This window comes from Danio rerio, chromosome 3, assembly GCF_049306965.1.
Source record: "Danio rerio strain Tuebingen ecotype United States chromosome 3, GRCz12tu, whole genome shotgun sequence".
Taxonomy (NCBI): Eukaryota; Metazoa; Chordata; class Actinopteri; order Cypriniformes; family Danionidae; genus Danio; species Danio rerio.
In genome coordinates this window covers 52,656,445-52,671,608 of record NC_133178.1, presented here as the reverse complement: position 1 = coordinate 52,671,608, position 15,164 = coordinate 52,656,445, and positions in this window count along the sequence as shown.

Below are 15,164 nucleotides of genomic sequence, written 5' to 3'. Positions count from 1 at the left end.
GTCTAAAACAAAAAAGAATGATGCATTTTATGGCTGGATCTGGTTTTATCACATTCTGAAATGGACGTTGAAAATGAGCTTATCTCAGCCAGCAGAGAGGTCAAAGCACAGTAATGCAAACTCAGTCAGAGACATAGATTTTCACTTGCAACTTGCTTTAACATGTTTAACAGTGCATGAAATGTTGTCTAAAACAAAAAAGAATGATCCATTTTATGGCTGGATCTGTTTTTATCACTTTTTGAATTGGACGTTGAAAATGAGCTTATCTCAGCCAGCAGAGAGGTCAAATCACAGTAATGCAAACTCAGTCAGAGACATAGATTTTCACTTGCAACTTGCTTTAACATGTTTAACAGTGCATGAAATGTTGTCTAAAACAAAAAAGAATGATGCATTTTATAGCTGGATCTGGTTTTATTACATTCTGAATTGGACGTTGAAAATGAGCTTATCTCAGCCAGCAGAGATGTCAAATCACAGTAATGCAAACTCAGTCAGAGACATAGATTTTCATTTGCAACTTGCTTTAACATGTTTAACAGTGCATGAAATGTTGTCTAAAACAAAAAAGAATGATGCATTTTATAGCTGGATCTGGTTTTATTACATTCTGAATTGGACGTTGAAAATGAGCTTATCTCAGCCAGCAGAGAGGTCAAATCACAGTAATGCAAACTCAGTCAGAGACATAGATTTTCATTTGCAACTTGCTTTAACATGTTTAACAGTGCATGAAATGTTGTCTAAAACAAAAAAGAATGATGCATTTTATAGCTGGATCTGGTTTTATTACATTCTGAATTGGACGTTGAAAATGAGCTTATCTCAGCCAGCAGAGAGGTCAAATCACAGTAATGCAAACTCAGTCAGAGACATAGATTTTCACTTGCAACTTGCTTTAACATGTTTAACAGTGCATGAAATGTTGTCTAAAACAAAAAAGAATGATGCATTTTATGGCTGGATCTGGTTTTATTACATTCTGAATTCGACGTTGAAAATGAGCTTATCTCAGCCAGCAGAGAGGTCAAATCACAGTAATGCAAACTCAGTCAGAGACATAGATTTTCACTTGCAACTTGCTTTAACATGTTTAACAGTGCATGAAATGTTGTCTAAAACAAAAAAGAATGATGCATTTTATGGCTGGATCTGGTTTTATTACATTCTGAATTGGACGTTGAAAATGAGCTTATCTCAGCCAGCAGAGATGTCAAATCACAGTAATGCAAACTCAGTCAGAGACATAGATTTTCACTTGCAACTTGCTTTAACATGTTTAACAGTGCATGAAATGTTGTCTAAAACAAAAAAGAATGATGCATTTTATAGCTGGATCTGGTTTTATTACATTCTGAATTGGACGTTGAAAATGAGCTTATCTCAGCCAGCAGAGATGTCAAATCACAGTAATGCAAAGTCAGTCAGAGACATAGATTTTCATTTGCAACTTGCTTTAACATGTTTAACAGTGCATGAAATGTTGTCTAAAACAAAAAAGAATGATGCATTTTATAGCTGGATCTGGTTTTATTACATTCTGAATTGGACGTTGAAAATGAGCTTATCTCAGCCAGCAGAGAGGTCAAATCACAGTAATGCAAACTCAGTCAGAGACATAGATTTTCACTTGCAACTTGCTTTAACATGTTTAACAGTGCATGAAATGTTGTCTAAAACAAAAAAGAATGATGCATTTTATGTCTGGATCTGGTTTTATTACATTCTGAATTGGACGTTGAAAATGAGCTTATCTCAGCCAGCAGAGAGGTCAAATCACAGTAATGCAAACTCAGTCAGAGACATAGATTTTCACTTGCAACTTGCTTTAACATGTTTAACAGTGCATGAAATGTTGTCTAAAACAAAAAAGAATGATGCATTTAATGGCTGGATCTGGTTTTATTACATTCTGAATTGGACGTTGAAAATGAGCTTATCTCAGCCAGCAGAGAGGTCAAATCACAGTAATGCAAACTCAGTCAGAGACATAGATTTTCACTTGCAACTTGCTTTAACATGTTTAACAGTGCATGAAATGTTGTCTAAAACAAAAAAGAATGATGCATTTTATAGCTGGATCTGGTTTTATTACATTCTGAATTGGACGTTGAAAATGAGCTTATCTCAGCCAGCAGAGAGGTCAAATCACAGTAATGCAAACTCAGTCAGAGACATAGATTTTCACTTGCAACTTGCTTTAACATGTTTAACAGTGCATGAAATGTTGTCTAAAAAAAAAAAGAATGATGCATTTTATGGCTGGATCTGGTTTTATTACATTCTGAATTGGACGTTGAAAATGAGCTTATCTCAGCCAGCAGAGAGGTCAAATCACAGTAATGCAAACTCAGTCAGAGACATAGATTTTCACTTGCAACTTGCTTTAACATGTTTAACAGTGCATGAAATGTTGTCTAAAACAAAAAAGAATGATGCATTTTATGGCTGGATCTGGTTTTATTACATTCTGAATTGGACGTTGAAAATGAGCTTATCTCAGCCAGCAGAGAGGTCAAATCACAGTAATGCAAACTCAGTCAGAGACATAGATTTTCACTTGCAACTTGCTTTAACATGTTTAACAGTGCATGAAATGTTGTCTAAAACAAAAAAGAATGATGCATTTTATGGCTGGATCTGTTTTTATCACATTCTGAAATGGACGTTGAAAATGAGCTTATCTCAGCCAGCAGAGAGGTCAAAGCACAGTAATGCAAACTCAGTCAGAGACATAGATTTTCACTTGCAACTTGCTTTAACATGTTTAACAGTGCATGAAATGTTGTCTAAAACAAAAAAGAATGATGCATTTTATGGCTGGATCTGGTTTTATCACATTCTGAAATGGACGTTGAAAATGAGCTTATCTCAGCCAGCAGAGAGGTCAAAGCACAGTAATGCAAACTCAGTCAGAGACATAGATTTTCACTTGCAACTTGCTTTAACATGTTTAACAGTGCATGAAATGTTGTCTAAAACAAAAAAGAATGATCCATTTTATGGCTGGATCTGTTTTTATCACTTTTTGAATTGGACGTTGAAAATGAGCTTATCTCAGCCAGCAGAGAGGTCAAATCACAGTAATGCAAACTCAGTCAGAGACATAGATTTTCACTTGCAACTTGCTTTTACATGTTTAACAGTGCATGAAATGTTGTCTAAAACAAAAAAGAATGATGCATTTTATGGCTGGATCTGGTTTTATTACATTCTGAATTGGACGTTGAAAATGAGCTTATCTCAGCCAGCAGAGAGGTCAAATCACAGTAATGCAAACTCAGTCAGAGACATAGATTTTCATTTGCAACTTGCTTTAACATGTTTAACAGTGCATGAAATGTTGTCTAAAACAAAAAAGAATGATGCATTTTATAGCTGGATCTGGTTTTATTACATTCTGAATTGGACGTTGAAAATGAGCTTATCTCAGCCAGCAGAGAGGTCAAATCACAGTAATGCAAACTCAGTCAGAGACATAGATTTTCACTTGCAACTTGCTTTAACATGTTTAACAGTGCATGAAATGTTGTCTAAAACAAAAAAGAATGATGCATTTTATGGCTGGATCTGGTTTTATTACATTCTGAATTCGACGTTGAAAATGAGCTTATCTCAGCCAGCAGAGAGGTCAAATCACAGTAATGCAAACTCAGTCAGAGACATAGATTTTCACTTGCAACTTGCTTTAACATGTTTAACAGTGCATGAAATGTTGTCTAAAACAAAAAAGAATGATGCATTTTATGGCTGGATCTGGTTTTATTACATTCTGAATTGGACGTTGAAAATGAGCTTATCTCAGCCAGCAGAGATGTCAAATCACAGTAATGCAAACTCAGTCAGAGACATAGATTTTCACTTGCAACTTGCTTTAACATGTTTAACAGTGCATGAAATGTTGTCTAAAACAAAAAAGAATGATGCATTTTATAGCTGGATCTGGTTTTATTACATTCTGAATTGGACGTTGAAAATGAGCTTATCTCAGCCAGCAGAGATGTCAAATCACAGTAATGCAAAGTCAGTCAGAGACATAGATTTTCATTTGCAACTTGCTTTAACATGTTTAACAGTGCATGAAATGTTGTCTAAAACAAAAAAGAATGGTGCATTTAATGGCTGGATCTGGTTTTATTACATTCTGAATTGGACGTTGAAAATGAGCTTATCTCAGCCAGCAGAGATGTCAAATCACAGTAATGCAAACTCAGTCAGAGACATAGATTTTCACTTGCAACTTGCTTTAACATGTTTAACAGTGCATGAAATGTTGTCTAAAACAAAAAAGAATGATGCATTTTATAGCTGGATCTGGTTTTATTACATTCTGAATTGGACGTTGAAAATGAGCTTATCTCAGCCAGCAGAGAGGTCAAATCACAGTAATGCAAACTCAGTCAGAGACATAGATTTTCACTTGCAACTTGCTTTAACATGTTTAACAGTGCATGAAATGTTGTCTAAAACAAAAAAGAATGATGCATTTTATGGCTGGATCTGGTTTTATTACATTCTGAATTGGACGTTGAAAATGAGCTTATCTCAGCCAGCAGAGAGGTCAAATCACAGTAATGCAAACTCAGTCAGAGACATAGATTTTCACTTGCAACTTGCTTTAACATGTTTAACAGTGCATGAAATGTTGTCTAAAACAAAAAAGAATGATGCATTTTATGGCTGGGTCTGGTTTTATTACATTCTGAATTGGACGTTGAAAATGAGCTTATCTCAGCCAGCAGAGATGTCAAATCACAGTAATGCAAACTCAGTCAGAGACATAGATTTTCACTTGCAACTTGCTTTAACATGTTTAACAGTGCATGAAATGTTGTCTAAAACAAAAAAGAATGATGCATTTTATAGCTGGATCTGGTTTTATTACATTCTGAATTGGACGTTGAAAATGAGCTTATCTCAGCCAGCAGAGAGGTCAAATCACAGTAATGCAAACTCAGTCAGAGACATAGATTTTCACTTGCAACTTGCTTTAACATGTTTAACAGTGCATGAAATGTTGTCTAAAACAAAAAAGAATGATGCATTTTATGGCTGGATCTGGTTTTATTACATTCTGAATTGGACGTTGAAAATGAGCTTATCTCAGCCAGCAGAGAGGTCAAATCACAGTAATGCAAACTCAGTCAGAGACATAGATTTTCACTTGCAACTTGCTTTAACATGTTTAACAGTGCATGAAATGTTGTCTAAAACAAAAAAGAATGATGCATTTTATGGCTGGATCTGGTTTTATTACATTCTGAATTGGACGTTGAAAATGAGCTTATCTCAGCCAGCAGAGATGTCAAATCACAGTAATGCAAACTCAGTCAGAGACATAGATTTTCACTTGCAACTTGCTTTAACATGTTTAACAGTGCATGAAATGTTGTCTAAAACAAAAAAGAATGATGCATTTTATGGCTGGATCTGGTTTTATTACATTCTGAATTGGACGTTGAAAATGAGCTTATCTCAGCCAGCAGAGAGGTCAAATCACAGTAATGCAAACTCAGTCAGAGACATAGATTTTCACTTGCAACTTGCTTTAACATGTTTAACAGTGCATGAAATGTTGTCTAAAACAAAAAAGAATGATGCATTTTATGGCTGGATCTGGTTTTATTACATTCTGAATTGGACGTTGAAAATGAGCTTATCTCAGCCAGCAGAGAGGTCAAATCACAGTAATGCAAACTCAGTCAGAGACATAGATTTTCATTTGCAACTTGCTTTAACATGTTTAACAGTGCATGAAATGTTGTCTAAAACAAAAAAGAATGATGCATTTTATGGCTGGATCTGGTTTTATTACATTCTGAATTGGACGTTAAAAATGAGCTTATCTCAGCCAGCAGAGAGGTCAAATCACAGTAATGCAAACTCAGTCAGAGACATAGATTTTCACTTGCAACTTGCTTTAACATGTTTAACAGTGCATGAAATGTTGTCTAAAACAAAAAAGAATGATGCATTTTATGGCTGGATCTGGTTTTATCACATTCTGAAATGGACGTTGAAAATGAGCTTATCTCAGCCAGCAGAGAGGTCAAAGCACAGTAATGCAAACTCAGTCAGAGACATAGATTTTCACTTGCAACTTGCTTTAACATGTTTAACAGTGCATGAAATGTTGTCTAAAACAAAAAAGAATGATCCATTTTATGGCTGGATCTGTTTTTATCACTTTCTGAATTGGACGTTGAAAATGAGCTTATCTCAGCCAGCAGAGAGGTCAAATCACAGTAATGCAAACTCAGTCAGAGACATAGATTTTCACTTGCAACTTGCTTTTACATGTTTAACAGTGCATGAAATGTTGTCTAAAACAAAAAAGAATGATGCATTTTATGGCTGGATCTGGTTTTATTACATTCTGAATCGGACGTTGAAAATGAGCTTATCTCAGCCAGCAGAGATGTCAAATCAGAGTAATGCAAACTCAGTCAGAGACATAGATTTTCACTTGCAACTTGCTTTAACATGTTTAACAGTGCATGAAATGTTGTCTAAAACAAAAAAGAATGATGCATTTTATAGCTGGATCTGGTTTTATTACATTCTGAATTGGACGTTGAAAATGAGCTTATCTCAGCCAGCAGAGAGGTCAAATCACAGTAATGCAAACTCAGTCAGAGACATAGATTTTCACTTGCAACTTGCTTTAACATGTTTAACAGTGCATGAAATGTTGTCTAAAACAAAAAAGAATGATGCATTTTATGGCTGGATCTGGTTTTATTACATTCTGAATTGGACGTTGAAAATGAGCTTATCTCAGCCAGCAGAGAGGTCAAATCACAGTAATGCAAACTCAGTCAGAGACATAGATTTTCACTTGCAACTTGCTTTAACATGTTTAACAGTGCATGAAATGTTGTCTAAAACAAAAAAGAATGATGCATTTTATGGCTGGATCTGGTTTTATTACATTCTGAATTGGACGTTGAAAATGAGCTTATCTCAGCCAGCAGAGAGGTCAAATCACAGTAATGCAAACTCAGTCAGAGACATAGATTTTCACTTGCAACTTGCTTTAACATGTTTAACAGTGCATGAAATGTTGTCTAAAACAAAAAAGAATGATGCATTTTATGGCTGGATCTGTTTTTATCACTTTCTGAATTGGACGTTGAAAATGAGCTTATCTCAGCCAGCAGATAGGTCAAATCACAGTAATGCAAACTCAGTCAGAGACATAGATTTTCACTTGCAACTTGCTTTAACATGTTTAACAGTGCATGAAATGTTGTCTAAAACAAAAAAGAATGATGCATTTTATGGCTGGATCTGGTTTTATCACATTCTGAAATGGACGTTGAAAATGAGCTTATCTCAGCCAGCAGAGAGGTCAAAGCACAGTAATGCAAACTCAGTCAGAGACATAGATTTTCATTTGCAACTTGCTTTAACATGTTTAACAGTGCATGAAATGTTGTCTAAAACAAAAAAGAATGATGCATTTTATAGCTGGATCTGGTTTTATTACATTCTGAATTGGACGTTGAAAATGAGCTTATCTCAGCCAGCAGAGAGGTCAAATCACAGTAATGCAAACTCAGTCAGAGACATAGATTTTCATTTGCAACTTGCTTTAACATGTTTAACAGTGCATGAAATGTTGTCTAAAACAAAAAAGAATGATGCATTTTATAGCTGGATCTGGTTTTATTACATTCTGAATTGGACGTTGAAAATGAGCTTATCTCAGCCAGCAGAGAGGTCAAATCACAGTAATGCAAACTCAGTCAGAGACATAGATTTTCACTTGCAACTTGCTTTAACATGTTTAACAGTGCATGAAATGTTGTCTAAAACAAAAAAGAATGATGCATTTTATGGCTGGATCTGGTTTTATTACATTCTGAATTGGACGTTGAAAATGAGCTTATCTCAGCCAGCAGAGAGGTCAAATCACAGTAATGCAAACTCAGTCAGAGACATAGATTTTCACTTGCAACTTGCTTTAACATGTTTAACAGTGCATGAAATGTTGTCTAAAACAAAAAAGAATGATGCATTTTATGGCTGGATCTGTTTTTATCACTTTCTGAATTGGACGTTGAAAATGAGCTTATCTCAGCCAGCAGATAGGTCAAATCACAGTAATGCAAACTCAGTCAGAGACATAGATTTTCACTTGCAACTTGCTTTAACATGTTTAACAGTGCATGAAATGTTGTCTAAAACAAAAAAGAATGATGCATTTTATGGCTGGATCTGGTTTTATCACATTCTGAAATGGACGTTGAAAATGAGCTTATCTCAGCCAGCAGAGAGGTCAAAGCACAGTAATGCAAACTCAGTCAGAGACATAGATTTTCACTTGCAACTTGCTTTAACATGTTTAACAGTGCATGAAATGTTGTCTAAAACAAAAAAGAATGATCCATTTTATGGCTGGATCTGTTTTTATCACTTTTTGAATTGGACGTTGAAAATGAGCTTATCTCAGCCAGCAGAGAGGTCAAATCACAGTAATGCAAACTCAGTCAGAGACATAGATTTTCACTTGCAACTTGCTTTTACATGTTTAACAGTGCATGAAATGTTGTCTAAAACAAAAAAGAATGATGCATTTTATGGCTGGATCTGGTTTTATTACATTCTGAATTGGACGTTGAAAATGAGCTTATCTCAGCCAGCAGAGAKGTCAAATCACAGTAATGCAAACTCAGTCAGAGACATAGATTTTCACTTGCAACTTGCTTTAACATGTTTAACAGTGCATGAAATGTTGTCTAAAACAAAAAAGAATGATGCATTTTATGGCTGGATCTGGTTTTATTACATTCTGAATTGGACGTTGAAAATGAGCTTATCTCAGCCAGCAGAGAGGTCAAATCACAGTAATGCAAACTCAGTCAGAGACATAGATTTTCACTTGCAACTTGCTTTAACATGTTTAACAGTGCATGAAATGTTGTCTAAAACAAAAAAGAATGATGCATTTTATGGCTGGATCTGGTTTTATTACATTCTGAATTGGACGTTGAAAATGAGCTTATCTCAGCCAGCAGAGAGGTCAAATCACAGTAATGCAAACTCAGTCAGAGACATAGATTTTCACTTGCAACTTGCTTTAACATGTTTAACAGTGCATGAAATGTTGTCTAAAACAAAAAAGAATGATGCATTTTATGGCTGGATCTGTTTTTATCACTTTCTGAATTGGACGTTGAAAATGAGCTTATCTCAGCCAGCAGATAGGTCAAATCACAGTAATGCAAACTCAGTCAGAGACATAGATTTTCACTTGCAACTTGCTTTAACATGTTTAACAGTGCATGAAATGTTGTCTAAAACAAAAAAGAATGATGCATTTTATGGCTGGATCTGGTTTTATTACATTCTGAATTGGACGTTGAAAATGAGCTTATCTCAGCCAGCAGAGAGGTCAAATCACAGTAATGCAAACTCAGTCAGAGACATAGATTTTCACTTGCAACTTGCTTTAACATGTTTAACAGTGCATGAAATGTTGTCTAAAACAAAAAAGAATGATGCATTTTATAGCTGGATCTGGTTTTATTACATTCTGAATTGGACGTTGAAAATGAGCTTATCTCAGCCAGCAGAGAGGTCAAATCACAGTAATGCAAACTCAGTCAGAGACATAGATTTTCACTTGCAACTTGCTTTAACATGTTTAACAGTGCATGAAATGTTGTCTAAAACAAAAAAGAATGATGCATTTTATGGCTGGATCTGGTTTTATTACATTCTGAATTGGACGTTGAAAATGAGCTTATCTCAGCCAGCAGAGAGGTCAAATCACAGTAATGCAAACTCAGTCAGAGACATAGATTTTCACTTGCAACTTGCTTTAACATGTTTAACAGTGCATGAAATGTTGTCTAAAACAAAAAAGAATGATGCATTTTATGGCTGGATCTGGTTTTATTACATTCTGAATTGGACGTTGAAAATGAGCTTATCTCAGCCAGCAGAGAGGTCAAATCACAGTAATGCAAACTCAGTCAGAGACATAGATTTTCACTTGCAACTTGCTTTAACATGTTTAACAGTGCATGAAATGTTGTCTAAAACAAAAAAGAATGATGCATTTTATGGCTGGATCTGTTTTTATCACTTTCTGAATTGGACGTTGAAAATGAGCTTATCTCAGCCAGCAGATAGGTCAAATCACAGTAATGCAAACTCAGTCAGAGACATAGATTTTCACTTGCAACTTGCTTTAACATGTTTAACAGTGCATGAAATGTTGTCTAAAACAAAAAAGAATGATGCATTTTATGGCTGGATCTGGTTTTATCACATTCTGAAATGGACGTTGAAAATGAGCTTATCTCAGCCAGCAGAGAGGTCAAAGCACAGTAATGCAAACTCAGTCAGAGACATAGATTTTCACTTGCAACTTGCTTTAACATGTTTAACAGTGCATGAAATGTTGTCTAAAACAAAAAAGAATGATCCATTTTATGGCTGGATCTGTTTTTATCACTTTTTGAATTGGACGTTGAAAATGAGCTTATCTCAGCCAGCAGAGAGGTCAAATCACAGTAATGCAAACTCAGTCAGAGACATAGATTTTCACTTGCAACTTGCTTTTACATGTTTAACAGTGCATGAAATGTTGTCTAAAACAAAAAAGAATGATGCATTTTATGGCTGGATCTGGTTTTATTACATTCTGAATTGGACGTTGAAAATGAGCTTATCTCAGCCAGCAGAGATGTCAAATCACAGTAATGCAAACTCAGTCAGAGACATAGATTTTCACTTGCAACTTGCTTTAACATGTTTAACAGTGCATGAAATGTTGTCTAAAATAAAAAAGAATGATGCATTTTATAGCTGGATCTGGTTTTATTACATTCTGAATTGGACGTTGAAAATGAGCTTATCTCAGCCAGCAGAGATGTCAAATCACAGTAATGCAAACTCAGTCAGAGACATAGATTTTCATTTGCAACTTGCTTTAACATGTTTAACAGTGCATGAAATGTTGTCTAAAACAAAAAAGAATGATGCATTTTATAGCTGGATCTGGTTTTATTACATTCTGAATTGGACGTTGAAAATGAGCTTATCTCAGCCAGCAGAGAGGTCAAATCACAGTAATGCAAACTCAGTCAGAGACATAGATTTTCATTTGCAACTTGCTTTAACATGTTTAACAGTGCATGAAATGTTGTCTAAAACAAAAAAGAATGATGCATTTTATGGCTGGATCTGGTTTTATTACATTCTGAATTGGACGTTGAAAATGAGCTTATCTCAGCCAGCAGAGAGGTCAAATCACAGTAATGCAAACTCAGTCAGAGACATAGATTTTCACTTGCAACTTGCTTTAACATGTTTAACAGTGCATGAAATGTTGTCTAAAACAAAAAAGAATGATGCATTTTATGGCTGGATCTGGTTTTATTACATTCTGAATTGGACGTTGAAAATGAGCTTATCTCAGCCAGCAGAGAGGTCAAATCACAGTAATGCAAACTCAGTCAGAGACATAGATTTTCACTTGCAACTTGCTTTAACATGTTTAACAGTGCATGAAATGTTGTCTAAAACAAAAAAGAATGATGCATTTTATGGCTGGATCTGGTTTTATTACATTCTGAATTGGACGTTGAAAATGAGCTTATCTCAGCCAGCAGAGATGTCAAATCACAGTAATGCAAACTCAGTCAGAGACATAGATTTTCACTTGCAACTTGCTTTAACATGTTTAACAGTGCATGAAATGTTGTCTAAAACAAAAAAGAATGATGCATTTTATGGCTGGATCTGGTTTTATTACATTCTGAATTGGACGTTGAAAATGAGCTTATCTCAGCCAGCAGAGAGGTCAAATCACAGTAATGCAAACTCAGTCAGAGACATAGATTTTCACTTGCAACTTGCTTTAACATGTTTAACAGTGCATGAAATGTTGTCTAAAACAAAAAAGAATGATGCATTTTATGGCTGGATCTGGTTTTATTACATTCTGAATTGGACGTTGAAAATGAGCTTATCTCAGCCAGCAGAGAGGTCAAATCACAGTAATGCAAACTCAGTCAGAGACATAGATTTTCACTTGCAACTTGCTTTAAAATGTTTAACAGTGCATGAAATGTTGTCTAAAACAAAAAAGAATGATGCATTTTATGGCTGGATCTGGTTTTATTACATTCTGAATTGGACGTTGAAAATGAGCTTATCTCAGCCAGCAGAGAGGTCAAATCACAGTAATGCAAACTCAGTCAGAGACATAGATTTTCACTTGCAACTTGCTTTAACATGTTTAACAGTGCATGAAATGTTGTCTAAAACAAAAAAGAATGATGCATTTTATGGCTGGATCTGGTTTTATCACATTCTGAAATGGACGTTGAAAATGAGCTTATCTCAGCCAGCAGAGAGGTCAAAGCACAGTAATGCAAACTCAGTCAGAGACATAGATTTTCACTTGCAACTTGCTTTAACATGTTTAACAGTGCATGAAATGTTGTCTAAAACAAAAAAGAATGATCCATTTTATGGCTGGATCTGTTTTTATCACTTTCTGAATTGGACGTTGAAAATGAGCTTATCTCAGCCAGCAGAGAGGTCAAATCACAGTAATGCAAACTCAGTCAGAGACATAGATTTTCACTTGCAACTTGCTTTAACATGTTTAACAGTGCATGAAATGTTGTCTAAAACAAAAAAGAATGATGCATTTTATGGCTGGATCTGTTTTTATCACTTTCTGAATTGGACGTTGAAAATGAGCTTATCTCAGCCAGCAGATAGGTCAAATCACAGTAATGCAAACTCAGTCAGAGACATAGATTTTCACTTGCAACTTGCTTTAACATGTTTAACAGTGCATGAAATGTTGTCTAAAACAAAAAAGAATGATGCATTTTATGGCTGGATCTGGTTTTATCACATTCTGAAATGGACGTTGAAAATGAGCTTATCTCAGCCAGCAGAGAGGTCAAAGCACAGTAATGCAAACTCAGTCAGAGACATAGATTTTCACTTGCAACTTGCTTTAACATGTTTAACAGTGCATGAAATGTTGTCTAAAACAAAAAAGAATGATCCATTTTATGGCTGGATCTGTTTTTATCACTTTTTGAATTGGACGTTGAAAATGAGCTTATCTCAGCCAGCAGAGAGGTCAAATCACAGTAATGCAAACTCAGTCAGAGACATAGATTTTCACTTGCAACTTGCTTTTACATGTTTAACAGTGCATGAAATGTTGTCTAAAACAAAAAAGAATGATGCATTTTATGGCTGGGTCTGGTTTTATTACATTCTGAATTGGACGTTGAAAATGAGCTTATCTCAGCCAGCAGAGATGTCAAATCACAGTAATGCAAACTCAGTCAGAGACATAGATTTTCACTTGCAACTTGCTTTAACATGTTTAACAGTGCATGAAATGTTGTCTAAAACAAAAAAGAATGATGCATTTTATAGCTGGATCTGGTTTTATTACATTCTGAATTGGACGTTGAAAATGAGCTTATCTCAGCCAGCAGAGAGGTCAAATCACAGTAATGCAAACTCAGTCAGAGACATAGATTTTCACTTGCAACTTGCTTTAACATGTTTAACAGTGCATGAAATGTTGTCTAAAACAAAAAAGAATGATGCATTTTATGGCTGGATCTGTTTTTATCACTTTCTGAATTGGACGTTGAAAATGAGCTTATCTCAGCCAGCAGATAGGTCAAATCACAGTAATGCAAACTCAGTCAGAGACATAGATTTTCACTTGCAACTTGCTTTAACATGTTTAACAGTGCATGAAATGTTGTCTAAAACAAAAAAGAATGATGCATTTTATGGCTGGATCTGGTTTTATCACATTCTGAAATGGACGTTGAAAATGAGCTTATCTCAGCCAGCAGAGAGGTCAAAGCACAGTAATGCAAACTCAGTCAGAGACATAGATTTTCACTTGCAACTTGCTTTAACATGTTTAACAGTGCATGAAATGTTGTCTAAAACAAAAAAGAATGATCCATTTTATGGCTGGATCTGTTTTTATCACTTTTTGAATTGGACGTTGAAAATGAGCTTATCTCAGCCAGCAGAGAGGTCAAATCACAGTAATGCAAACTCAGTCAGAGACATAGATTTTCACTTGCAACTTGCTTTTACATGTTTAACAGTGCATGAAATGTTGTCTAAAACAAAAAAGAATGATGCATTTTATGGCTGGATCTGGTTTTATTACATTCTGAATTGGACGTTGAAAATGAGCTTATCTCAGCCAGCAGAGATGTCAAATCACAGTAATGCAAACTCAGTCAGAGACATAGATTTTCACTTGCAACTTGCTTTAACATGTTTAACAGTGCATGAAATGTTGTCTAAAACAAAAAAGAATGATGCATTTTATAGCTGGATCTGGTTTTATTACATTCTGAATTGGACGTTGAAAATGAGCTTATCTCAGCCAGCAGAGATGTCAAATCACAGTAATGCAAACTCAGTCAGAGACATAGATTTTCATTTGCAACTTGCTTTAACATGTTTAACAGTGCATGAAATGTTGTCTAAAACAAAAAAGAATGATGCATTTTATAGCTGGATCTGGTTTTATTACATTCTGAATTGGACGTTGAAAATGAGCTTATCTCAGCCAGCAGAGAGGTCAAATCACAGTAATGCAAACTCAGTCAGAGACATAGATTTTCATTTGCAACTTGCTTTAACATGTTTAACAGTGCATGAAATGTTGTCTAAAACAAAAAAGAATGATGCATTTTATAGCTGGATCTGGTTTTATTACATTCTGAAATGGACGTTGAAAATGAGCTTATCTCAGCCAGCAGAGAGGTCAAATCACAGTAATGCAAACTCAGTCAGAGACATAGATTTTCACTTGCAACTTGCTTTAACATGTTTAACAGTGCATGAAATGTTGTCTAAAACAAAAAAGAATGATGCATTTTATGGCTGGATCTGGTTTTATTACATTCTGAATTCGACGTTGAAAATGAGCTTATCTCAGCCAGCAGAGAGGTCAAATCACAGTAATGCAAACTCAGTCAGAGACATAGATTTTCACTTGCAACTTGCTTTAACATGTTTAACAGTGCATGAAATGTTGTCTAAAACAAAAAAGAATGATGCATTTTATGGCTGGATCTGGTTTTATTACATTCTGAATTGGACGTTGAAAATGAGCTTATCTCAGCCAGCAGAGA